Source organism: Aethalodelphis obliquidens, unplaced genomic scaffold (genome assembly GCF_003676395.1).
Source record: "Aethalodelphis obliquidens isolate GAN/ISIS:26980383/991018 unplaced genomic scaffold, ASM367639v1 scaffold27, whole genome shotgun sequence".
In the NCBI taxonomy this organism is placed as follows: domain Eukaryota; kingdom Metazoa; phylum Chordata; class Mammalia; order Artiodactyla; family Delphinidae; genus Aethalodelphis; species Aethalodelphis obliquidens.
This window is the reverse complement of record NW_020837971.1, coordinates 13,197,478-13,222,426: the sequence shown is the minus strand read 5'-3', so window position 1 is coordinate 13,222,426 and position 24,949 is coordinate 13,197,478. Positions and strand designations below refer to the sequence as shown.

The following is a 24,949-nucleotide window of genomic DNA, read 5'->3' as shown; positions in this document are numbered from 1 at the left end:
ACTAACACAACATTGTAAAGCAACTATACCCCAATTAAAAAAAAAAAATGCAAAATCAGCCTCGGCCTGTGTAGGTGGGGACTTCAGCCCTCTGCTGGCTGAAGGGAAAGACTGAGTTAGCCCAGCAGGCAGCTCGTGGCAAAAAAAAAAAAGCAAGCCACCGAGGTGCAGAAGCAGGGCCACTGCCCCCAGGCACGAGCAGGGAGGTAGGCGCTTGGCAAGCCGAGCTGAGAGCGGGGGAGAGGGAAACTGCAGCCACCAACCAGGGGCAGGGCCGCGCTATTCAGTCTCTTAGCTCCACTGCTGTGGCCGGGGCCCCATTAAGGGATGCCCCCCCAGCACCCACAGAGAGGGCCAGACAACAAGTAACGCTTGTCTTCCACTGGCAGAACAAGTCCACTGACTGGCCACCCTGCCTCCCCCAAAAAGGCCAGAAGAAGGGCAGACGGAAGGAAGAGGGAAGAAAGAAAAGCAGGGAAGAAGGATCGAGGGACACGCAGAAGAATGTGTCTGCTGCTCCAAATGTGGCAGCGTTTAAGCTCCCGTTAAATGGTGAGTCAACAAAGAGGTCAGCTCGTCCAGGGACCCAATTACCCTCCGCTTGGTGCCCAGGAAGGCCCAATTAATTCTCATTAGCTCGGCTTTGGTGGGGCTCTGAGCTCTCTGGCCCCTCCAGCTCCAGCCCGGGTTGTGGTCCTGGGTCCAAGCACCCCGCTGTGAACCTTGTTTTCTCAAAGCTCACACTTGGCTTAAAACTCTTGCTGGTTTGACCCAAGAAAAAAGAGCCTGTGGCCCAGAGGTAATGAACTGTTCTAAGTCTGTCTCATCTTTCTCTAAAATAAGAATTCTGTCGACTGCACAAATATGACACGAATCAAGACGCCACACCCCCTCTCCCTCGCAGACACTTAACACTCAGTCTCCTGAATGCACATGATTTGATTCTGAGTGAGAAGCTGGACCCTGTCAATATAGCCTAATGTAAATGCTTTAAGCAAAATGAATAGTATCATTAAATTGCTTCTGTCTCTTGTGTTCTATTGGTTTAACACCTATGATGATAAGTCTGCAGCCCTTAAGCTAAGCAGACAATTTGGTACTAACATCCTGCCCCTGGAAGGTACAAGGACAGGAATGACAGGTCCAAACCTCTGCAGGGATGGACACTTGGTCTTCTGACAGTTTCATCCTTTCATTTTAGTATTCTCATTCCCCCTCCCTCCTGCCCATTTTTTTCCCCCACATTCCTTATTCGCAACCCCCAGCCGTGCCCCCACCCTGGCTTGATTTCAGTTCCCTGTTCCTCAAACCTTGTTCTCAGGCGAGGACCAGCTTATTCACACAGAGCCATCACAGGCCCACCGTGGGTCAGAGTTCCCTAAAGTCTGATCCAGGGGCCGCCTGCAGCTGAAACACGTGGTGCGTGTCAACAGTTTAAATCCTGGGCTCCACTCACTGAATCACAATTTCCAGGAGTGGGAAATCGAAATAAGCATTTTAATTGTTTCCCAGGTTATTCCTCTGCGTATACACACACACACACACACACACACACACACACACGCACGAAAAAGCCGCTAAGATACAGCATTTGGCCTCCCAGGGCTGTACGAGAAGTTTTTAAATCATACAGACTTGGCAATTCCAGGACAAGGAATGCTCTACGAGTTGGTCTCAGCTGGGAGATGTACGCACATGTGTGGATGATAGAGTTCCTGCTATGTATGTGAGCTTCTCACATCCAGTTCTCCACAAAAGGCCAACTGGAGAAGTTCAAGTGGCCATACCTCATGGCCCAAAGGCCAAAAGAGGGAGCTAGTCTGGTAAGAGTGAACGGGGGAAGGAATGCTGGCAAAGGGAGATGCGACAGGAAGGGTGAGGGGGGAAAGGTCTGTACATGTTGGTCTGATTTCCTGCAACTTCCGAACATGTATTAGTAGGATGTCCCCACCGTGGTGGGATTAAGTGGGCCTGGAGTATTGAATGACTAGACGCTCCCCCATTCAAACGCACTCACTTCAGGAACCTGGAGATGAAGCCCTGGGTCATTTAGAAATTGAGCTCCTCATGGAACACAAATCAGTCTGCTGTGGCTTAACCAGTTTCTCTTCCTCATCCGATGATACAGCTGCAGGTAGGGGCTGCCACCTTTTTAAAATCCAAGGCTCCTTCTGTCTTTCTGACCTGCCCTCCTTAGAATGCAGCCTCGTCCTTACGGGGGTTGTATCCTCACCTTCCCTCTGTATTCCAGGCCAAAAGAGGAAAAGGGAAAGCACAAGGAGGAAAGGTGCCACTTCTGTCAGGAAAACGCAGCTTCCCCTGAATCCCCAGAAATCTTCTGCTTCTCACTGGTGAGAACTGCCTGTAATAGCCGCCTCGGTTGCAAGGGAATGTGATAAAGGTAGCTCTTATTTTAAAAATCTGGAACATTGTCTCCTTGAATAACATTGGGAAGCTTTAGTAAGGAAGAAAAGACACCTGGATACTGAGGAGGTAGGCAGCTTCAGATGCTCGTGGTGGACCTGGCAGAGGCAGGGGCTTCACAAGCTAAGGGACAGTTTCATGGACGTCCATTCACTCAGTCGCAGCCTAACACTGCTTACTCGATAAGGGTCGAGTAAGGGTCGATAAGTCCCCTGCAGAATCTGGAGGCAAGCTCTCCCCTCTGACTTGGGGGTGTTCTAACATGTGACTAGGAATTTTCAAGGAGACATGACCCCATTGTCTGTGCTAACAAATAGCACTGTCCTCATAAGTGTAACATTTTGAGAGAGGTGACTCATGCTCACGTCAGAGTCTTCAGATGACTGGGTTTTCAGGTCATCACACGGCATGGAGGCTGGCTGGCTGGCTGAGGAGTCTTCATGGGGGCTCCCACGTCTCTGGGGACCCCAGGGGAGGAGGGCAAGAGGAAAGGCTGACAGAAACGGGCTGCGAGCAATCAGAAAAGCTAACCCTTTGATCCATCGTCTGAGAGACGCGCCGAAAGTGTGACTGTGGTGCTGCTGTGTCCTCTGAGCATAGAGCTTCTCTGGGGACAAGCTAAGGAGAATACAGGCTACCACTACTGAGGACTGAACATTCAACACTTCAATAAGCCCACAAGTGACGCACGAGTGATAACACGATGTTATACGTGAGGAGACCTGGGCTTACAGGAGGTGAAGGGACAGGCCTGAGGCGCCCAGCCAGAGCACACTGTGGGTGCCTGTCTCCAGAGCTGGAGAGCTGAGTGGATTAGACATATTGATTTCCACATTAGTAACCCGGGATGGCCCGTGATGAGTTTAGTCCTCTCGGGGATTATTTAGTGTTCAACAGAAACAGGAAATCCTAATGCTTTTCTTTTCTTGAGGCCTTTCTTAGACCTCCCCTGCTTCCTTTGTTCCATGCTAGTTTTCCCTACATATCTAGGCTCTCAGCCTCAGAGGAACTAAAGCTTACCTCCTTTCTCTTGGCTTCTAGGTCTACTGCTGTAACATAGGTACCCTCCACACTGAATTTAGGGGCAGGAGAAAGGGTCCAGACCTGCGAGGCCCCTGCCTGACAGCCTGTGCCCTAATCATCCCCCAAAGGCTTCCCGAGTGCCAGATTCAGAGCTAAGCGTTTTTCATGCAGGTTCTCATCTCATCCCCGACACCTTATGATGAAGATCCCAATGTCACCCCCCGTTTCCACAGATGTGGAAAGTGAGACTTGGAGAGGTGAAGTGCCTTGCAAAGGGGCAGAAGGCGTGGCAGCACTGTGATGAGAACTGTGCTGTTCCAGACTCTTTGTTTTTTCAATCTGCCTTTTTTTAAACTTTTTATTTTCTGTTGGAGTACAGTTGATTCACAATGTCATGTTAGTTTCAGGTGTACAGCAACGTGATTCAGTGATACGTATACATGTTCCAGATGCTTGCGTTCCACATGTGATCACGTGTATCTACGCAGCATAAGCAGACCAAGGAGGAATGTCAGTCTTTCATATCGCAGACTCTCTGTGGTCTTTAGATGACATGAAAAAAATCAAATATGTCCCTGTTATGTCTATTTTCTTCTAATGTTTTCCCAGTGGGAGTTCGAGACGTCTCCATGGGAGACAACCACGTTATCTTCCCCAGGAGCCCTGCAGCATGTCAAGAGTGACGTTGCCATTGCCCTGAATGCCCCCGATTCCCTCATAACCACAGAGCACAGTGTGTGCAAAACGCACGGACAAACTTCCTGTATATTTGTCCCCTCCATTCCAGGCATGCTTCTTATACCACAGAATGTTATGTGTACCCAGGAATTAATGAGTCTGCAAAGGGGAACTCCCCCTCCCCCCAATATAATGCAAGCTTCAAACCTAGGTAGCCACAAGGCAGGATAAGCATTTTTCTGCTCACGAGCACGACAGAGCCACCAAGACCGGGAGCACCAAAGCCCCGGGCCCATCCTCAGCCCGGCCCCAGGAGAGGTCTTCCTTCTAGAACTGGTTCCTCCACTCATGGCACCCAGAGCCATCCTTTCCTCTTTTCCCTGGGATTCTTGCCTTAAAATTCCCCGAGAAGTCTACGCAAGGCAGTGGCAAAGGATGAAGCCTGGAGATTTTTAGAGGACCGGCCCTTCAAGGCCCTAGGTGGAAGGCCTGAACTTCTTTTTCCAGAATTGCTTCAGCTTCCAAAAGTGAACCTCTGCTGGGTTCTGGAAATAATATTGATCTTTTAAAAAAAAAACACTTTTCAAGTATAAAACCTAAGAATCAGATACTCAGTATCTATGAAAGCCAGCATTAGGAAGGTGCCTTTGATGTGGATACGGACTGTACAAGACTTTCCGCCTAGGTGTGTATGTTAATGCCGTGTAAATACAATCAGATCGTGTTTACCTAAATACACCCCAAATAATCACTTCTGAAATACCATAACTGTATCTCTTCTTCGACTTTTACTTTAAGTTCTTGTCGTGAGTGTCACTGAAGATAGACAGAATTAGCATGTCAGAATCAACTGAATGCGGTCTTCTGCCCTAGACACCAAAGTTTCCCAGAGCTCCGTGGCTGAAGGGCAGCTTTTCTCCAAACCCTCTTTAGTGCTACAGAGATGGATCTGAAAGATCAAAGCTGTAACATAGAGGCAGCCAGTGCAGAGACCCGCAGAGACCTGGCAAGTAATGTAAACGGGAGATGCCATGTGAGTGTCAGTAGCCGTGGTGACCAGGAGAGGAACGAAGGCCTTTAGACACAGGGCGTCACCACTCTGTTGGTGCCACGAGCAGCCTCGGCTACGTGATACGAAGGGCTCAGTGCAGAATGAAAATGCAGGGGCCTTTGTTGAGACGGCAACGGCAGAGCATGAAACCAAGCACGGGGCCCTTCTCAGTGCGGGACAGCGTGTGACCATGCAGGTCAGGGGGCCCAGGAAGCCAGCCCTGGCCACACGGGTATGTCAGGCCAAGTTGACAAAAGCAGCGCACAGAGACTGGAGCTTGCTCGCTTCTTGAGACCTTTAAACCCAGATGAAGGCCCAGCCTGGATGTGGTAGGAGGTGGCCTGGCCTGCTGAGGGGTCAGCACTCAAGGGCCCCATCCTCTGCTGCCTTTCTTGGGCTCCACCCCTCCACCGCTACCACCTGCTTCCAGACTTACAAATGCAAGCCTGTTCAGAGAGCCTGAGCTCAGCTGCACCTGAGTCTTTGATAACCTGGCAAGGAACTTTTCCAAAAGTTGCGGGCACATAGGTAGACTCAGGGTAGAGACCTAATACATCTTCCTTTCTCGTCCTTCCATTCTAAAACAGAATGCATGTCTTTCTTACAACCATAGTATTAAATGTTTTCACCTTTTTTTATACCTCATTGTATATTTAACTTTTTGTTTATTTTATAATTTGTTATTAATGTTTCATTTTAAAATTTTTATGCGTTGATTCTCTTAAACATGCAAAAGAATTACATTTCAAATAGAATATACAGACCTCCAAGTATATTTAACCTTAGATTGAATAAATGATGGCATCTGACCTATTTCTTTCAGATCCATATCTTTGTTTTAAGAAGGAAATCTTGCAGATATATTTGAAATGTTCCATATACTCCTTTCTCTTTTACCCAGAATTAACCACAGTCTTGAAGTTTTTATAACTTTCCTATCAAAAGTTTTATGTTTTGGGCTTTCTTGGTGGCGCAGTTGTTGAGAGTCTGCCTGCCAGTGCAGGGGACATGGGTTCGTGCCCCGGTCCGGGAAGATCCCACATGCCGCAGAGCGGCTGGGCCCGTGAGCCATGGCCGCTGAGCCTGCGCGTCCGGAGCCTGTGCTCCTCAACGGGAGAGGCCGCAACAGTGAGAGTCCCGCGTACCGCAAAAAAAAAAAAAAAAAAAGTTTTATGTTTGGACACTTAAGTAGATGTATAGTATTATTTTCTTTTTCTGTTTAATTTACCAAAATCATATATTTGCAAGTTGTTTCGTTATTCCCTCAACGTAGAATAGATCTATGTTGATACAGTAGATCAAGGAGTATTCATTCTAACTGCTGTTTAGGAAGCCCCTGTACATATGAAGGATAATTTATTGATGCCTCATGTATGAGTCTGTCTGTTTCCTTCCGATTTTTTGTTGTTGTGAACAATGTGCAGTGAGGGTCCTGCTCTTTGGGTCTTCGTGCGAGCAGGTATATTTCTCAAGGATCTGTATCTAGTGGTAGAGTCTGAACATCGCCAGGTTGGGAGCAGCTTGGTGATATCCGTCAGAGGCTGTTCCCATTTACTCCCCACATCAGATCTGAGAGTTCCCAAGCCTCACATCCTCGCCCACACTTGTTATGATGAGACATTATTCTTTGGTCTGGCCAGTGGGTGTGAAGAGACACTTCATTGCTGACTGAGTCTCCATTTCCCTGCCACTGATGGGATTGATATGTATTTCCATATATTTATTGGTCACTAGCGTTTTCTCTTCTGCTAAACACTTATTTATATCCTTTGTCACTTTTTTAAGAAGTGGATTGTTTTCTCTCTTTTACTACTGTGAGGGAGTTTTTTATATTCTGAATATCGATTCTTTGTTGGTTGTAAGTGTAGCAAATATCTTTTCATGGTCTGTGGTTTGCTTTTTCACTTTGGATTGCCTTGTGTTATACAGAGGATTTTAATTTGAATGTCACTAAATGGATCATTCTTTGTTTTTACCATTTGTGGTTTATGTGTCTTGTTTTGGGAATTCTTCTCTAATTCATGTGTATAAAGATACTCTCCAATGTGTTCTTTTGTTTAAACTTAACTTCATAATTTTATATGGATTATTAAGTATTTGCCCATAAGCATGTATTTTTTAAAAAATTGTGGTAAAGTACACATAGAAAACTTAGCATCTCTCCAATATAGTCTTTGAAATATTTCAAAATTTACTCTCCATATTTATGTCTTTAATCCTCCTGGAGTGTAATTTTCTGTATTACAGAAATAGGTAATATTTCTATTAGGTAGGATGTAATATTCCTGAGTTAGTATTTCTAACTTTTTTTTTTCCAAATGGAGTTTTCTCAGGATTATCTATTCAATCGCACATTCTGTCTCCACTTACTTGTAATGCCGTTTCTGTCATATATCAATTTCGCATATGTGTATGTTGTCTTTCATTGGTCAACTCGTGTGTTTCTTCACTAGTACGCTGCTGTTTTAATTGTCATAACTTGATCATGGTTACTGATACCAAATAAGGCAAGTTCATCTTTGTATTGTTAGGATGTTTTGGGCTGCACTAATACTGACATAAGAAATGGGGTTTTATAAAATGCCATATAATAATAAGTCTGAAGGGAAATGTCTAGTTCTACTTCCAACCATCACTTTCTCATGAAGTCCCATTCAAAGACAAAATGAGGGGTGGAGACTTAAAAGGCATCCCTTGATTTTTATTAGGAAAAAAACTATCCTTTCCCAGAAGCCCTGGTAGGGATTGCTCTTTACATGCCATTGCTCAGTTGCAGGTGAAATAGACAGCCATCCACCTGTGCCTGGCAAAGAGAAATAAGATTGCAATAATCGACATATTATTGTGGCTTTGTCCATCTCTCCTTGTAATTCTGTTGTCCATTTTGACTTCATATGTTTTGGGGCTGTGCTGTTAGAACTTTAAAGATTCAGGATGATTATCTTCCCGGCAGATTGTTCCTTTTATTCTGATATAAGAATTTATTTTCTATTTTTCTTCTTTCCCCTTAATAATTGTTTGTTGTCTTAAAGACTATTTTACCTAACATTAATATTAATATGCTGGTTTTCTTTTGATTAGTGCTTTCCTCTATCTCTTGTCTCATCTCTTTCCTTTCAAATTATATTTCTTTACATTTTACATCTTTCTCTCACATATATCAGTGAGGATGGGTTATGTTATGCCGTGGTAATAAACAGTTCTAACATTTCAACAGCTTAAAACAACAAAGATGTATCTCTCTCTTTCAAGCTGCAAGTCTCACAAGGCACCATGGGCAGCTCTATTCCATTTCATCCTTCCCCTGGGGTTCAGAGCAGTCACTCTCCTAATCAATGCTCATGGTTGTAGCAGAACGGGGGAAAGTGATAACATCACACACTGGATGTGAAGGTTTCCACCCCAGTGTGGCACACATCCCTCCAGCGTATGCTTTACAGGTCGTAACCAGCACCTTCCCCTCATTCCTAGGGAGCAGGCAAATGAAATCCAAACCATGAGTTCAGAAGGAGAGTAAGAAATATTTAGTGAACAGCATTAATAACTATCATAAGTTGTATTTGAATTAAAATTCAGTTTGAGAGTCTGTATCAATTGGTAAGTTTATTTTATATTTACTATGAATGCTGATATATGGGATGATTTGTGTTTTCTATTTATTTCCCTTACCGTTACTTTTTTTTTTTTTTTTTTTTTTTTTTGCGGTACGTGGGCCTGTCACTGCCGCGGCCCCTCCCGTTGCGGAGCACAGGCTCCGGACGCGCAGGCTCAGCGACCATGGCTCATGGGCCCAGCCGCTCCGCGGCATGTGGGATCTTCCCGGACCGGGGCACGAACCCGCGTCCCCTGCATCGGCAGGTGGACTCTCAACCACTGCGCCACAAGGGAAGCCCTCTTTTTTACTTTCTAGCTATTCTTCAGACCTTCTCCTTGTCTTTGCTGTTCCATAGCTCCACTACAATGTGTCTAAGGGAGGATTTTCTTTTAATCTATCCTGCTTAGGATTCACTGGGATTCCTACATCTGAGAATTGATGTGTTTCACAAATTCTGGGAAATCCTCCGCCATCCTTTTGAATGTTGCCTCTCTTCACTCTATTTTTTCTTTCTGAAATTTTATTTTTATTTTTTAAAACTTTTCCACATTCTAGTATTTTATTTTTATTTTTAATTTTTTGACCATGTCGCACAGCATAGGGGATCTTAGTTCCCCAACCATGGGAATCAGACCCACAACCCCTGCATTAGAAGCACGGAGTCTTAACCACTGGACTGCCAGGGAAGTCCCCCATTCTGAAATTTTAATTTGACATATTTTAGACTGCCTACATCTATCCTGCTTATTGCTTAACTTCTCTTTTACCTTTCAGGTATTTCCAGATGCTGCATTACAAGGAATTGCCCAGATTTTATATTTTTGTTGATTCTCTTTTCCACTATATTTAATGTGGTCTTTAGTCTGTCCTTCGAATTTTTTTATTGTATCTTTTTCTCTTTGTAGAAAGCAGCTCAGTTAGTTCTTTTGTTTAATTAGATTGTTCTTTTACACAGCGTCATGTCTTTCATCATGTTTTCTATTTCTTTTAAATAAAATATCTAATAATTTTAGATAATCTTGTTTTCTGGTTTCTTTCAGATTGTTCTGTTTCTTCTGGTTCTTGGAGGGACGGGAGACATTCATCCTCTTTTGACTGTCCCTGTTGACTTTCCTGTGGTGAGTAATTATTTGTATTATGTGCAGTGTTTTTCTTCCAAGTGCATCTTGACATTTTTCAGATTGGCATGTTTTCTCCTGAATGGTGATTTCTTACATAGAAAGTAACTCATTGTCTGATTCTAGCAACATGTAGACCCAAACTATTGCAGACTCACCTTCAACTACAAACATACAAAAATTTTGGATAAACTATAACAACAGCACAGTTTTAAAAACCTATCTGAGGGGGAAGAATAGAGGGCATCTCTTTTTTTTCTCTGTAAGTCCCTTTAGCCCTGAGTCCTTAATGGTTTTGTGTTTTTAAGATACCCAAGCACTTCACCTGGGTGAGAGAAGCTTTCACGTTAATTTCTGAGTTGAGATTCTGCACTAGCTACAAGTGTTCATTTGATTGTCACTGTGCATGTGGCAGGCTGGACACTTATTTCTTTCTTTTTCTGTTCTTCCCTGAGCCCTGGGCAGAGCAAGCTAGGTGCAGCATGCCAGGTTGGTCCTGGTGGTTTTTCTGTGAAGGTCTTTCACAGAGTCAGTAACCTTCTAGGGTTCAATGCCAGTCTCAATTCAAGCACCATGCCTCATGGGGCCAAAGTCCACGTTACCTGTCAAGGTGTGAGCACCAGTATTTGCGCCCATGAATGGTAGGACACCTTTCTAAATCTTATTACCTCACTACCACATCAGGCTGCCTCTACGTTAGGTCTGTGCTGGCTGGGAGTTCTCTTTTCATTTCTGGCAACTAGAGATTCATTTTAATATTTATTTGCTCCCCTTGATATGTTTTAGAAACTACTGTGTTGTTATAACTTATCCAGAACTCTTATGTTGTGGCGAAAGGTGCAATAGTTCAGTGCCCCACGTTGCTAGAACCACTCGGTGCTCTATTTTCTGTGTGAGAAATCACTGCTCAGGGAAAAAAATCGCCAACCTATAATTACTTTTATAGGAGCTTATTAAAACATTGAATTTTCATAATGACAAAAACCTGGAAATACATATGTGAGTGTGTCAGAATGGCATCTACACCTCCAGGTAAGAAAAGTGTTCTCCATTGCATCAGTCACTTTTACCTTTTGTGTGTTAGTCCAAGGCCACGTTGTTTTAAACCTGTGTTTCGATAACGAAACTTTTCAAAATTAACATATGGAACCACGCTTTTGCTAAACTATTTACTTCTCATTTCTTGTTTCCAGGTTTAGTTTAATATTATCCTTCACTTCAGCTACCATACTTTGTAGAAAATGCGTTCTCTTGCAGAGCCAAAGAAATGTAAAACAAAAATGACACACACACATGTCCCAAAAGTGTCCATCTGTTCATTCACCCTTCTGGAATTTAGGGATTTTTTCATGTACTAGTATGGAGACTTTTCCCCTTTAAGACTCATGTCTTTGATATTCTGTGGGACCTGGTAAATCCATAACATAACCTGAGATAAGTTCCAGGGAGTAAGATAACATTTGTTATTTACAAGCCATTCAATCCCCTTGACAATTGAGTGTTATTTTCTCTCTAAGAGAAATGGTAAAACGAATGAGAATGAAAATTAAGTGCTGGGAGTTGGCAAAATAGGGCTCTCATGTTGGTGAATATTGCACACGGGGAGAATGACAAGTGACAGCCAGCTCGGAATTACATTTCATGGGAAGGTACTGCATAGCCAAATATAGACAGAGGAGATTACTGCTCGTTGAGATCCTGTTTTGAAATATTCCTTAAGATTGTTAAGAGATGTGTTTGTTTTCCTATAGCCAAAGCCCCCAGAAAACCCATAGCAGTTCTATTCCTTGCACCGTTCAAGACGAGAACCGTTACCAATAACACCCCCTCAGCCAGAAGCTATGTTTACCGAATCAGCCCTAATTACAGCTTTAGCTGAGGTTGTGAGGTCAAGAGAAGCAGTCACATCTTTCTCAGAAGGAAAACATGAGGTTGGAAAATTTGATCTGCAGAATTTGTTTTCCCACCCCAAGTATAGGGGATCTATCCAAGATATACAAATGATGGTGCGTTTTCAGTTCTCTCTTGTAATCCTGAAAACTACAAAAACAGCGTTCAGGCAGCTGCTAATACATGAACAGGTTGGATCTCTGAAATGCATTCATAAGTATAGGAACAAGAATGAAGGGAAGACCAGCTCAAAAGCTGGGTGACAGTTTAGTCCTTTGAGAGTCACATTGTAAATCAACCCACAAGGGATCAGGGTCAGGAGAGCAAGGTCACTTTAAGACGGCAGAACTTGAAGGTTCCAATGTATCTATGACAGGTGCATGCATGGATGACACGTAAATTGTTGTGATTCAGCAATTTATTGCTAAAGTTTTCATCGTGAATCTTAACCTCGATCCAGTAACCTGGCAAGTTGTGCTAAAGAGATCCTTAAAGATATACAAAGTAATCACATCAGTGTTGTTTATAGAGAAAAATAAAAAAATAACCAAAGGTCAATGATGTTGGTTAAAGAATTGTTAATACTTGTTCACAATTATTTGTAATTGTTAGTAATTTCAAAATCATGTTACAATATAGTGCACGAAACCCAGGGAAATTCTTCAGTTAGCATCTTTATTTTTGTCTTCCACAGCTTCTTCCGACTTTATTAGGTAGGGGGAATTCTCCAGATGGAAACTTAGGGAGCCCCATGTTTTTTTGTTTGTTTGTTTGTTTGTTTTGCGGTACGTGGGCCTCTCACTGTTGTGGCCTCTCCCGTTGCGGAGCACAGGCTCCGGACGCGCAGGCTCAGTGGCCATGGTTCACGGGCCCAGCCATTCTGCGGCATGCGGGATCCCCCCGGACCGGGGAACGAACCCATGTCCCCTGCATCGGCAGGCGGACTCTCAACCACTGCGCCACCAGAGAAGCCCGGAAGCCCCCATGTTTTGTTTTAACCATTCTTAGCACGTAATTCTCAAATCTTAACACCTGGTTTTTGTTTTTTTTTTTAGCACCTGGTTTTAATATAAAACTTCTCTATCTAACTCGGACCCTCTGCAGGCAAAAAGTCTGGAAGGGCTGGTGGTTCTTACTCATTCTCCACTCTGTCTCCTCACTTTCCCCCCATTTTCCTGAACTGTTCAGGGTTTTGGTCAGGGAGGGCAGGAGGAGGGAACAGGAAAGCTTTTGACTGGTTCTGTAATGAGAGGAGCCCTTCTCCTGGAGCCTGTTTGGAGGTCGAAGCTCTCCTTCTCTGGTTGGCCCTTTGCTGGCCTTTCCTGAGACCCACCACTGGACTTGCTTAATTGCATTTCTCTTGATTCTGTCATGTGTTCCTACCACTTGGCCACTCTCTTCACAGCAGCCCACTAGACAGAGACTTTATCAAGTCCCAAGGCCCCCAGGAAATCCTCTTGGGCTGCATTAAAGATGGTCTGACCAGCTTTCCCTGACTATGAGGCCGCATCTGGTCCATAAGAAACATGCACCTTCCTTTCCTCTGAGGGCGGGTAGGCTCAGCCAAGTGCCCAGCTCCGCTGTTCAGTTTTCCAAGCAAAAGCCAGACATCAGCCTAGTGTATCTCCCCCACAGAGGAGAACACATACCAGATCAATTCTGAGTGGTCCTTGAAGATTTTCTCTTTTTTTTAAATTTTTTTTCGGTACGCGGGCCTCTCACTGTTGTGGCCTCTCCCGTTGCGGAGCACAGCCTCCGGTCGCACAGGCTCAGCGGCCACGGCTCACGGGCCCAGCCGCTCCGCGGCATGTGGGATCTTCCCGGACCGGGGCACGAACCCGTGTCCCCTGCATCGGCAGGCGGACTCCCAACCACTGTGCCACCAGGGAAGCCCCAGAAGCTTTTCTCTTTTAATCAAGAACTTGACGTGGAATGGAAAGCATCCCAGGCCCCATATTGGGATGCAGATTCTTATAGCTCCCTAACTGCTCTATTCATTGAAGTCTTTCTAAAACCTTTCTCGATCTCCATGCTTGTCTCTTTATATACTTGATGTGAGGAAGGGGCCTAAGAACTATGAAACTCATTTTTTAACATCCCCTTTGAAATCCCCACCATGTGGAATGTCTTATTTTCACTCTCTTGTCTTTGCCATGCGTTGCATATCTGTATCTCAGTGGAAACTTCATGCCACATCTGGGGATGTGAACGGCCCTTATCCAATAACTCCAGCCCCTTTGATAATGTCAGTGTTGAAGTTTTGGGGGAGACGTTGTGTATAGAAAGGGAATTCCTGAAGTTAAGTTTGTGGGAAAGGTCTTTAGTCAACTGAACTGTTTTGTTAGAGGGAAAAAAAAAAAAGTGAAGAATATGATTTCTGTTTGTGAGAGGGAAAAAGCAAAAAGAGATTGGGAAGAGGGGAGAAAGTGCACGGCTGAGTAACATGAATTAAAGACCGATGGTCCCTAAGGAAAAGGATGTCTGATATTCAAGTGTAATGGCCTTCACATCCTGAACTTGAAGTCAGCTACGCATCAAACAAACCCTTGTTGGGATAATTTGTTGTTACTCACCAGTCAAGGAAAGAGCCTTATTTCCACATTTGGGTCTATGGCCAAAGCAAAATAAAGGAAGAGCTGTAAGCTAAAGAGTGGAGAATGGAATTGAGAAGAAGCAGGAAGTTAGAGTCACAGGTGATCATTAGAATGTGAGACCCCGGGAAGTTGCCAAAATCCCGAGGAAAGCAATGAAATGAAGGACCAAGGCCTCTTATCTAGATCACAAGGAGCAGAGAGACCCTGCTGACACCTGGCTTACGCATACAAGTGTACATATTAAAATGTCTGGAAGATGTTAACTGCGGTTATTGCAGAATGGTGGGATTATAAAAGATCACTATTTTCTTCTTCTTTTTTCCCACTAATATATGTTTCTTAGATTCTTCTACCATATTTTTGTACTTAGAAAAAAAGCAAAGTTGAGTTTAAAGGAAAAATAAGAGAAAAAATATGCATCAGAACCAGGTGAGTCAGGGAGACAGGAATCCATGGGCTCTACCTTGGCAAGTCCATTCTAGATGTAATGACCTGTTGGCCATGACACATTTAAATGTAAAATGGTATATTTCTGTTTTGTTTTATATATGCATCAGTCTCTGAGATTAGGTAACGTGCATCCCTCCTGAAGGTACCTACCAAACAATAAAAATAAAGACAAATAATAATTTTCAAAAATGTATTTTCCTGAAGAGCCAAGAAAGCTAAGGAACAAACATCAAACTGTAGTGACTTCAATAAGGAAAATGTTCTCTTACAGGGCCTTTGGATAGCCAACCGCAAGCTTTGCCAAGATACATCTTGGTGGGTGTTGGGAAGGTGGGGACATTTTGTCCCCTAAGAAGAAAGCCAGGCATAGTGGTGGGGCTGGTCCTCGGGTTCCAGCCTGGCAATGGCGCTCTGATTTTCACAGAACCTCCCTCCACGTGTCTGCTGTTTCCTAAGGGGTGTAGAGGGGGAGGGTGGCTGCTTAGGGGGCAGGTCTTCCAACGGTCATGGCAGCTGGTAGCCGAGGCTGTAGGTGCCAATGGGCAGAATTGTTTGCAAAGCTAGTGCTACTTGTAAACGAGAGTGGTCCCCAGGGAACCACACTTGGAGAGATGAGGTACATCTTGCCTTGTGTATGGAAAGGTCTTACTCTCCACCTCGATCAGAAATACAGGCTTAGCAGGGGACATGCCAGTGTCCTGGCTCCTCCTGGAAAAGGGCCTTGGGTTAGGTGAGTAGACTTTCCTTTACTAGGGCATCCTAACAGATGGAGAGAAAAGGAGGAGGGCGGGAGGAGAGCAGTAGAGAGCTGTCACTGGTTCAGTCTAATAAAAAAAAGTAGGTTGACAGAAGTGACACCCAGATAATACAGTGGTACAAGGTTGGGCTCCAGAGTTTGACTGCTTGAATCTGAATCATGGCCTTGCCACTTAATGATCAAGAACACATTTCTTTCTTTTTTTTCTTTTTTCTTTTTTAAATTTTTATTAGAGTTAACTTACAATGTTGTGTTACTTTCTGCTGTACAGCAAAGTGAATCAGTTATACATATACATATATCCACTCTTTTTAGATTCTTTTCCCATACAAGTCATTACAGAGTATTGAGTAGAGTTCCCTGTGCTATATAGTAGGTCCTTGTTAGTTATCTATTTTATATATAGTAGTGTGTATATGTCAATCCCAATCTCCCAATTTATCCCTCCCCCCTTCCCCCCTGGATAACCATAGATTGTTTTCTATATCTGTGACTCTATTTCTGTTTTGTAAATAAGTTTATTTGAACCATTTTTTTAGATTCCACATATAAGCAATATCATATATTTGTCCTTCTCTGCCCGACTGACTTCACTCAGTATGAGAATCTCCAGGTCCATCCATGTTGCTGCAAATGGCACTAAATTGTTGCCCTTTATGGCTGAGTAATATTCCACCACACATATGTACCACATCCTCTCGGTCCATTCCTCTGTCGAGGGACCCCTAAGTTGCCCATGACCTGGCCATTGTGAATAGTGCTGCAATGAACATTGGGGTGCATGCATCCCTTCGATTTATGGTTTTCTCTGGCTATGTGCCCAGGAGTGGGATTGCTGGATCGTATGGGAGCTCTATTTTCAGTTTTCTAAGGAACCTCCACACTGTTCTGCCCAGTGGCTGCACCAGTTCACATTAAAGAACACATTTCTTAACCACTCTCATTTGTGAAATGGGGATCATCGGGGGCCAGTCTAACAGGTTACTATGAACATTAGATACGCTATTGCAGGAAAGCACTTACCAGGGTGCTCAGCACAGAGTCCATGATCAATGAATGTCAGCTCTGAGGACAGGTGTAAAGGCCTGTGGGTGGGTGGTCATAAATCTCTCTCTGCACCCACCCCTCTACCCCACCTCCTAACTTGCTTTCCCTCCTGGGTCCTCCCTTGTTGACCACCGGGCACCAGTCTTCTTGCTTCTTATCTGAGATTGGCGTTCTCGATTTAATGAAAATCATCAGGGTTAGCCTGTTCAGTCAGTACTAAGCTGCCAGGTCACCCAGATGTTTTGCACTGGTCTCCACCAGCCAGGAAGAGGGATAATTATACAGGCTGTTTTTAATTGAATCCACTCAACAAGCTCCTCAAATAAGTATTATTATTAGTCTATTTTTATAAAATGTGTAAACCAAGGCTCAGATAGGATAATTTACCCAAACACACATAGGAAAAATAACCCAAACTGGTTTTTTCTAATTTCAAGATGAGTGTCTAATTTTTGAAAATAAGACTGGAAAAAAGATAGGTTCTTTCTTCTTTTCTCTTCTCTATGAATATGTGGAAAAAAACACCAATATTATTTAACTTACCACTTTTTGAGTGTAACATTATCTAAATGCCGTTGAAGAATCACTAGTTCCACAAGAAGTTAATGCATAGTAGACAAGAAAGGGGAAAAGAAAAATGAAAACAAAACAGATTTCCAGATCAAAGCAGTTTGGGTGATGTTGGATTAAACCAAATGAGAAAAACTGACTTACTGTGGGAGTTCTCAGACTCTTCCACATGTAGATCTCCAGAACTGTGGTATGAAATACTATATTACCCAAACGATTCTGGGGAGTTTTACATAGGAAATCCTTTTTGTTAATGGGAAATCTTTCTGGATTAATATTCCTTTGAAGTTCTAATCTATTACCATTTGGAGAAATTTTCAAATATATTTGACAGATTCTGTACAGAACATTTTGAGATGACATGGAAAAGGGGCAAAATATGATGAAAATAAGTTTCTGTGTAAGTTACTGTTGTTAATAATAGAGTTCGTGATATGAAAATCTAAAAGTAGTGACCCCAGTGAAAACCAGGTGAGAGGTTTCCTGAATCCTGTGCGTGTGTGTGCGTATGCATGTGTGCCTATGCATGTGTGCCTATGCATGTGTGTCTAAGGATATGTTTGTGTGTTTTAGCACAGAGGTATAAGAGCTTTTAGTTTTTGCATTATTTATTGTTTTGGTCCATGTTCTTAGAGGAGCATAAAGCATGGTATTAAAAAGGTAATACAAGAATTGTTCTTGAGACATGATCACTCTGAGATGAGGAAAGGTAGAGGGAACAGGTGTAAGTAAAATAAATGAGTGTAAGGGGAAGACCAGAGTAATAATTTCTCAGTAGACAAAGTGGTTTTTCATGGCTATGGCAGGAAAACAGCTGTAGTAGGGTTTCCTGGCACTCACTTTTTAAAAATTTTAAACAAACTTAAAATTTTTTTAAAACAGTTTTATAGAAAAGTTATGAAGGTGGTACAGAGAGTCCCCACGTGTCCCAGACCCAGATTCCACTATTATTAGCATCTTACACTCATATGATACACTTGTCACAATTAGTGAACAAATACTGATACCTTGTTATTAACTAGAGCCCACACTGTATTCAAATTCCCTCAGTTTCTATTTAAAGTCCTTTTCCAGGGTCCCCACCCAGGACACCACGTTACATTTACCTGTCATATCTCTTTGGGCTCTTCTTGGCTGTGACAGGTCCTCAGACTTTCCTTGTTTTCGATGACTTTGACAGCTTTGAGGAGTCCTAGTCAGGCATTCTGTAGACTATCCCTCAATTGGGATTTGTGTGATGTTTTTCTCATGATTAGTCGGGGGTTATGGGTTTGGGGGAGGAAAACCTCACAGATAAATTCATTCTCATCACATCATATTTTTAAAGCTGCCAAAGAGATGGTGGCGAAGACTATGTGTTCACCAAAACCTGTTTCTATTTTTACCTAAGCACATAGCTAGCCTACATTTCTTAGCCTCCTTTGCTAAGCGAGGTCATGAACCTGGGCTCTAGCTAACAGAATCCCCAAGCTTTAACCACAAAAAGCGTCCCATGGATTTTCCATATTATTCCCTCATTCCTCACCTGCCGGTCTAATGCAAAGACTTCAGTGGAGGACTCTGAGACCCTGGGAAATGGCAGAACAGTGAGAATGAAGGATCCTGGGTCCCTGAATGACCCCGTGGAGCACAGCCCCAAGTGGCTTGCAGTACACTGGGATGGGAATAAGAAGTTAACCTTGGTTAAGCCACTGAGGTTTGGCGACTGTAAGAAACAGAAGTTAACCCTCCCTGAATCATATAGAGTTGATCAGGGTGAAGCTCTATGCTGGTCACAAGGTTGAGATGAATCCATTTTTGAGTAAAACCCCTTCCCCTTTGTCAATCTGGCCAGTCAGGGTGTTTTCATAAAGAACCAGTCTTATGAGTACCCATTCCCTTTAACAACAAGTCCTTCCAGTCTGGAGGACTCCCTGAAACACAAGATCTTGGAAACCGTTCTAACTGAATGCAGACACCGGGCTGAGAAGGGGTCTGCCCTGAGGGCCTGCCTCCTGGCAGACACACTCCTACTGCCACACACAGCCTGGGGACTTTTTGTGTGGTGAACTGTTGGCATTCAAGGGAGGAAGCAGGAAAGAGATTTGGGGGGATATGTGTAAATGGATTCCTGGGTTAAAATAGACAAATCTAGAAATAAAGTCACTCTGAATGTGTTTCCCACACAGCGGAGAGTTCACACTGGGTCTGCCATTGTCTCTGGGAGTTCATTGTCTGAAAGGCTCCACCAGGAATGGCCCATGGACAGTCTTGTTACCTCAGCGCAGTTGAATAGAAATGGCCTAATGCCAGTGTCACTTGAAGGATGGGAAACTGAAACATCCATTCATTCCTACCTAGTTCTCCAAACCTGAGTGATACTAAGAATCATCTGGGGAGCACTTAAAAATCTAGAATTTAGGGCTCTACTTTCAAAGATTCTGACTCACAAGGTCTGGAGTAGGGCCTGGGAATCTACGCTTTAAAAACACTACAGGAGGTCACGATCAGCCAAGTTTGAAAATCCCTGATCACAACCGTTTTCAGTCATCATCTACACTAATTTATTTTGCTGCATCAATCGCTTAAAATCAGCATGTGTACACACACACACACACACACACACACACACACACACAAGCGTGCACACGCCATCAAACCATGCAAAGCAAAAAGCCTCCATTCACGCCACTATCAATTAATCAGTCTTCTTTCTGAGACAAGAGGCTCTTATTTGAGTTCCAGCTCTAATTCATTGTCCGTCTTTTCACTCCTGACTCCTTCAATGACCACCAGACTGCTGGGGAGAAAAAGTCTTCTCAGTGTTAGGGATCCACATCAATATCTCCTGCCTGTAACTGTATCTCTCCTTTAATTAAGAAGTTCTGCTTGCAGTAATACTTGTCCTTTTGTTTAAAAAGAAATTCACAATTCTGGGAATTCCCTGGCAGTCCAGTTGTTAGGACTCCGCACTTCCACTGCTGGGGGCCCGGGTTCGAACCCTGGTTGGGGAACTAAGATCCTGCAAGCTGTGCGGCACGGCCAATAATTAAAAAAAAAATTTTTTTTAATTAAAAAAACCCCACAATTCTCAGGTATGTTATTGGGAAATGAATAGATTTCCAGTATATGCCATACGTGGGCTGATCTATGCTCTACATTTTTATTTGGTCATTCCCAGTTTCTCCAACCTGCTTCTCTGGGTGCTGTGAGTGCTGTGTCAGATCCCTAAGGTATTATGTCTGCCATCTTCCTTCACCTACCAGTAAAAGAAATCTAATGATAAAAACAGAAAGGGAATTCAGAAAGCTGAGTAAAAGTTTTCTTAGGGATCCTGTGTGGCCGTGCAACTCCCCCTAGTTTCATTTTCCGTTGTTTAAAAAAACATCTCTTTAGTCATCAGTTCAAACTGATTCCTGGGATTAACGTCAAGTTTGGTAGCTTTTCCCTTCAGGGATTATCACTTCCAGCCTGGCAGTCACACCCCCAAGTCCTCTCAGTAGCCTGGAAGAAACTGGAACCCACCAGGAGAGGCTGGGATTCTTTTACCGTTTTCAGATCCCTTTTATCGATACTTATCATGGTTTTCCAGTATGAAAATGCTACACATTGAGGTGCAAGTAAAATGCCCCTTCTCACTTCTTAAATCTGATGTGAGACTGATGGGGCAGCCGTGAATTAATTAATAAAAATATCTAAATTTGATGTTTCTTTTTTAAACAGTAGCTAATATATGTAATGATCAAACTTTTATTAAAGAGTCACCAGACGTCCCACCAGAATGTTGGCCATTGCAACTCAATCCATTCACCACATCATCCACCCCAACACACACACACACACACACACAGACACACGTTCTCATATACAGCCACTTATAATTTTTTTGGAAACAATGAGATTCACGTGCAGTTGCAAAACTTCACAGAGAGATCCCGTGTACCCTTCATCCAGTTTGCCCCAATGTTTTCGTTTTATGTAACCACAGTTCAGTATTAAAACCAGGAAACTGGCATGGGTACAATGTTGTCACACTTTAAAATATATATATTATTATCTGCTTCTCCAGGCAAAGGCTCCTTCTCAGAAGCCGCTGACTTTCGCCAAATCAGCATCAAATCACAACTGCCCTCCCGTGTGGACCCAGGTTGGTGGATTCAGTCACATGTTTTGGTTTGTCTTGGAATTAGATTACGGTTCCCCCAATTTAAAAAAATTCCCCAAAGGGAAAAAAAAATCATCAAGCTAATTTCACATGGTGTGTACTCCAGTTATCCGTTGTTGTGTAAGAAACCACCCCCAAATGGAGTAACTTAACCACATTTATTTTGCTCATAAATCTGCGATTGGGACAGGATTTGGTGGGGACAGTTGATCTCCGCCCATCTGGATGAGTCTGTCTCGACTGGAAGGCTGGCTGCACCTGACATGGGCGAGGGCAGCGTGAGGGTAGGGCGCGGGGTCGTCTGAAAGCTCCCTCAGCCCCGTGCAAGTTTACTGCCTCAGCTGAGAAAAGTCAGAGAGCTGGGAGCTGGACCCCTGCGCTTCTCGGGCACGGCTCCCTCTGCAGTGTGGTCTCTCCTCAGGTTGCCTCCAGCACGGCAGCTTCAGGGAGAGTGTACTTTTTTTTTTTTTAATTTTTATTGGAGTACAGGTGTTTTACAATGTTGTGTTAGTTTCTGCTGTACAGCAAAGTGAATCAGCTATGCATATACATATATCCCCTCTTTTTTAGATCTACTTCCCATTTAGGTCACCACAGAGCATTGAGTAGAGTTCCCTGTGCCATAGAGTAGGGTCTCATTAGTTATCTCTTTTATACATAGTAGTGTGTATAATATAGGTCAATCCCCATCTCCCAGTCCATCCCACCCCGCCATTGTCGCTTGGTATCCATAAGTTTGTTCTCTACATCTGTGTCTCTGCCTCTGCTTTGCAAATAAGTTCATCTGTACCACTTTTCTAGATTCCACATATAAGTGATATTATGCGATATTTGTTTTTCTCTGACTTACTTCACTCTGTATGACAGTCTGTAGGGCTGTCCACGTCTCTGCAAATGGCACTATTTCATTCCTTCCTATGGCTGAGTAATATTCCATTGTATGTATGTACCACATCTTCTTTACCCATTCCTCTGTCGATGGGCATTTAGGTTGCTTCCATGACCTGACTATTGTAAATAGTGCTGCAGTGAACATTGGGGTGCATGTCTCTTTTTGAATTATGGTTTTCTCTGGGTATATGCCCAGGAGTGGCATTTCTGAGTCATCTGGCAACTCTATTTTTAGTTTTTTGAGGAACCTCCATACTGTTCTCCATATCGGCTGTACCAATTTACATTCCCACTCACAGTGTAGGAGGGTTCCCTTTTTCAGGGAGGGTGTACTCCTTACATATCAGCTCAGGGTTCCCAAGACATGTGGGAGAGAGGCTGAAAGAGAGAGAGAGAGAGAGAGACAGAGCGAGCAGCTGTAAGCTCTTAATGGTGCAGCCTCAGAAGTCATGTAGCCTCACATCCATGATATTTTATTCATTGGGGTAGTCACAAAAAGGCACACTTTCAAAGACAGGGGATTTAGGCCTCACCTTTTGTTGAAGCGTTGCAAAGTTTTGGAAGAGCGTGTGAGACCAGAAATGTTGTTGTGAGAGATCAGGAGGATAAACAAACCAGTGGAAAAAAAATCTAAAGAGATGCTTCTCTTTTTTTTCAAAGCAAATAACCTATGTCGTGATCAAAATTTTATTAGGTAGCCCCTTGAAATTCTTTCAGAATATTTGCCTTCCTCCATTAGCTCATAACTACAGCCACAAACACGCACACGCACACACACGTGTACACACATGTACAGACAGAGCTTGATGATTTCAGAGCAGACAGAGACCAAGAAACCATGGCATTGAGTGTGCTGAGTCCAGACAAATGATATTTACACACACATCCAAATTGGAAGAGAAAATGTATTTCTTTAGGTTTCAGACACTGTAATAGATATAAAGCAAAAATGAAAACCCGTTGCAAAGTTCTAAAAAACAAAAATACATGCATATGTATACCTATGCACACATGCACACACAGACATCACTTTTTTTCTATTACTGTACTTTTAGCTCTGTCCTCAGCCAAAGCTTCCTTCTCAGAAGTCAGAACTGACTCACTGGCTGTCCATGAATCCAACATCAAGACACTACTGTCGGGACTTCCCTGGTGGTCCAGTGGTTAAGAATCCACCTTCCAATGCAGGGAACGCAGGTTGGATCCCTGGTCAGAGAGCTAAGATCCTACATGCCATGGGGCAACTAAGCCCATGCACTCTAAGGCCGGCGCGCCACAACTGGAGAGCCTGTGCTCTGCGACAGTGACCTGACGCAGCCAAACAAGTGAATAAATATTTTTTAATGTACACTTAAAAAATAAAAAGACACTCTTGTCCCCTGATGTGGGATCAGGCTGGTGGGTTCAGCCAGATTGTTTTTGGTTTGTCTGTGAACTGGGCTGTGGCTCCCAGGAGAAGGAACTAAAATCATCCAACTAATTTCACGTGATGTACTAAGAACGCAGCACTCCATGAAGGAGGTGAGTGATTAGTTTACCAAGCCATCCAGCCCTATGTAAATGACCTGTGATAAATGACTGGTCAGCCGAAAGAGCAGAAATCATGTCGTATTTCCAAGTTTGTAGTGAAGTGCCATGTGTGTTTATCATTGTTATGAAACAGCACAGTCGACTGCATGGGACAAAACTTTCTGCAATCACAGAAGTGACTTTTTAGTTAAAAAAACAAAATCACAGTATGAGATTTTATCAGACATTCTTTACTTGGATTATCAATGGTGGCTGGCAGATGGCCTTAGTGTGCTGACAGCCGTGTAATCCGCTTATACAGATATTGACAAGAGTTCTGAATGTGGAAATACTTAAACAAGGTCGAGCTCTTTTGCCTTTTATTTAGGATTTTCATCGTAGATCCTGAGAGTCAGAAAGTACACCCACAGCTTCATCATGGTACACCGCCTGACTCTGCATTCTTCTACTGGATTTTTCTTTCCGTTTCTCTGGATGTAAGAGTAGTGTAGTTGAATAGACAATCTTCTCACCTAAAACCTACATGAATCTTAGGGTAGCCCTGTCCAGAGAGAAGTGAAGTAATCACAGTGTAAATGAGGCATTTGGATAGACTAATGCTTCTTGTAAGTCAGGATTATCTAATTTACCATCAAAGGCCCCAGCTAGCCGTCACTTATCATTTTTTGAGCACTTGCCATGGGCAGGTGCCGTGCTGACAGCTTTAGGTAACATTGCCTCTTTGATAATGACGGATTTCTTTGCAGCTGGTATTATTATTACCATTCTACAGGTAAAGAATCTGCAGCTCCTAAAGACTGAGGAACTTGACCAGGGCCACAGACACCTGGAGCCAGGAGGAACTCAGATTCGTCAGACGTGAACTGCTGCCCTAAGTCAGGTTAGTGCCCTGCCCTTGACAGAGACTTAAAAACTACACAGAAAGGCAATAAGGAGCTTTTGAGATGATGGGAAGAGGCACAGTGGAGTGTGAGCTAACCGAGTGTGGACCCTCCTGAGGAGTATAAGAAAATACTTACGAGTGATGGAAAGCTCACTGGAACTAATGTGGGAGGGTCCCTAGGCCCTGGAAAGAGGTTGGTTCTGAGAGATTTCCACACTTGAGAAGCTGGGGAATCATTATTTTTCCAGCTGAACGGCAAATAACTGTGGTTCTAACTGTCTTGATTTGGCTTTGCCAGTTATTG

The 24,949-nt window shown here is 43.5% G+C and overlaps 1 long non-coding RNA gene across 1 annotated transcript; it reads left to right on the top strand.

Annotated features, from left to right (window-relative positions):
* Positions 1-24,712, top strand: LOC113629510 (uncharacterized). The gene is made up of 4 exons (XR_003436582.1): positions 1-552; positions 9,812-9,889; positions 21,246-21,323; positions 24,535-24,712. It is a non-coding gene; the product is annotated as an uncharacterized LOC113629510 (long non-coding RNA).
* The last annotated feature ends 237 nt before the right edge of the window (positions 24,713-24,949 follow it).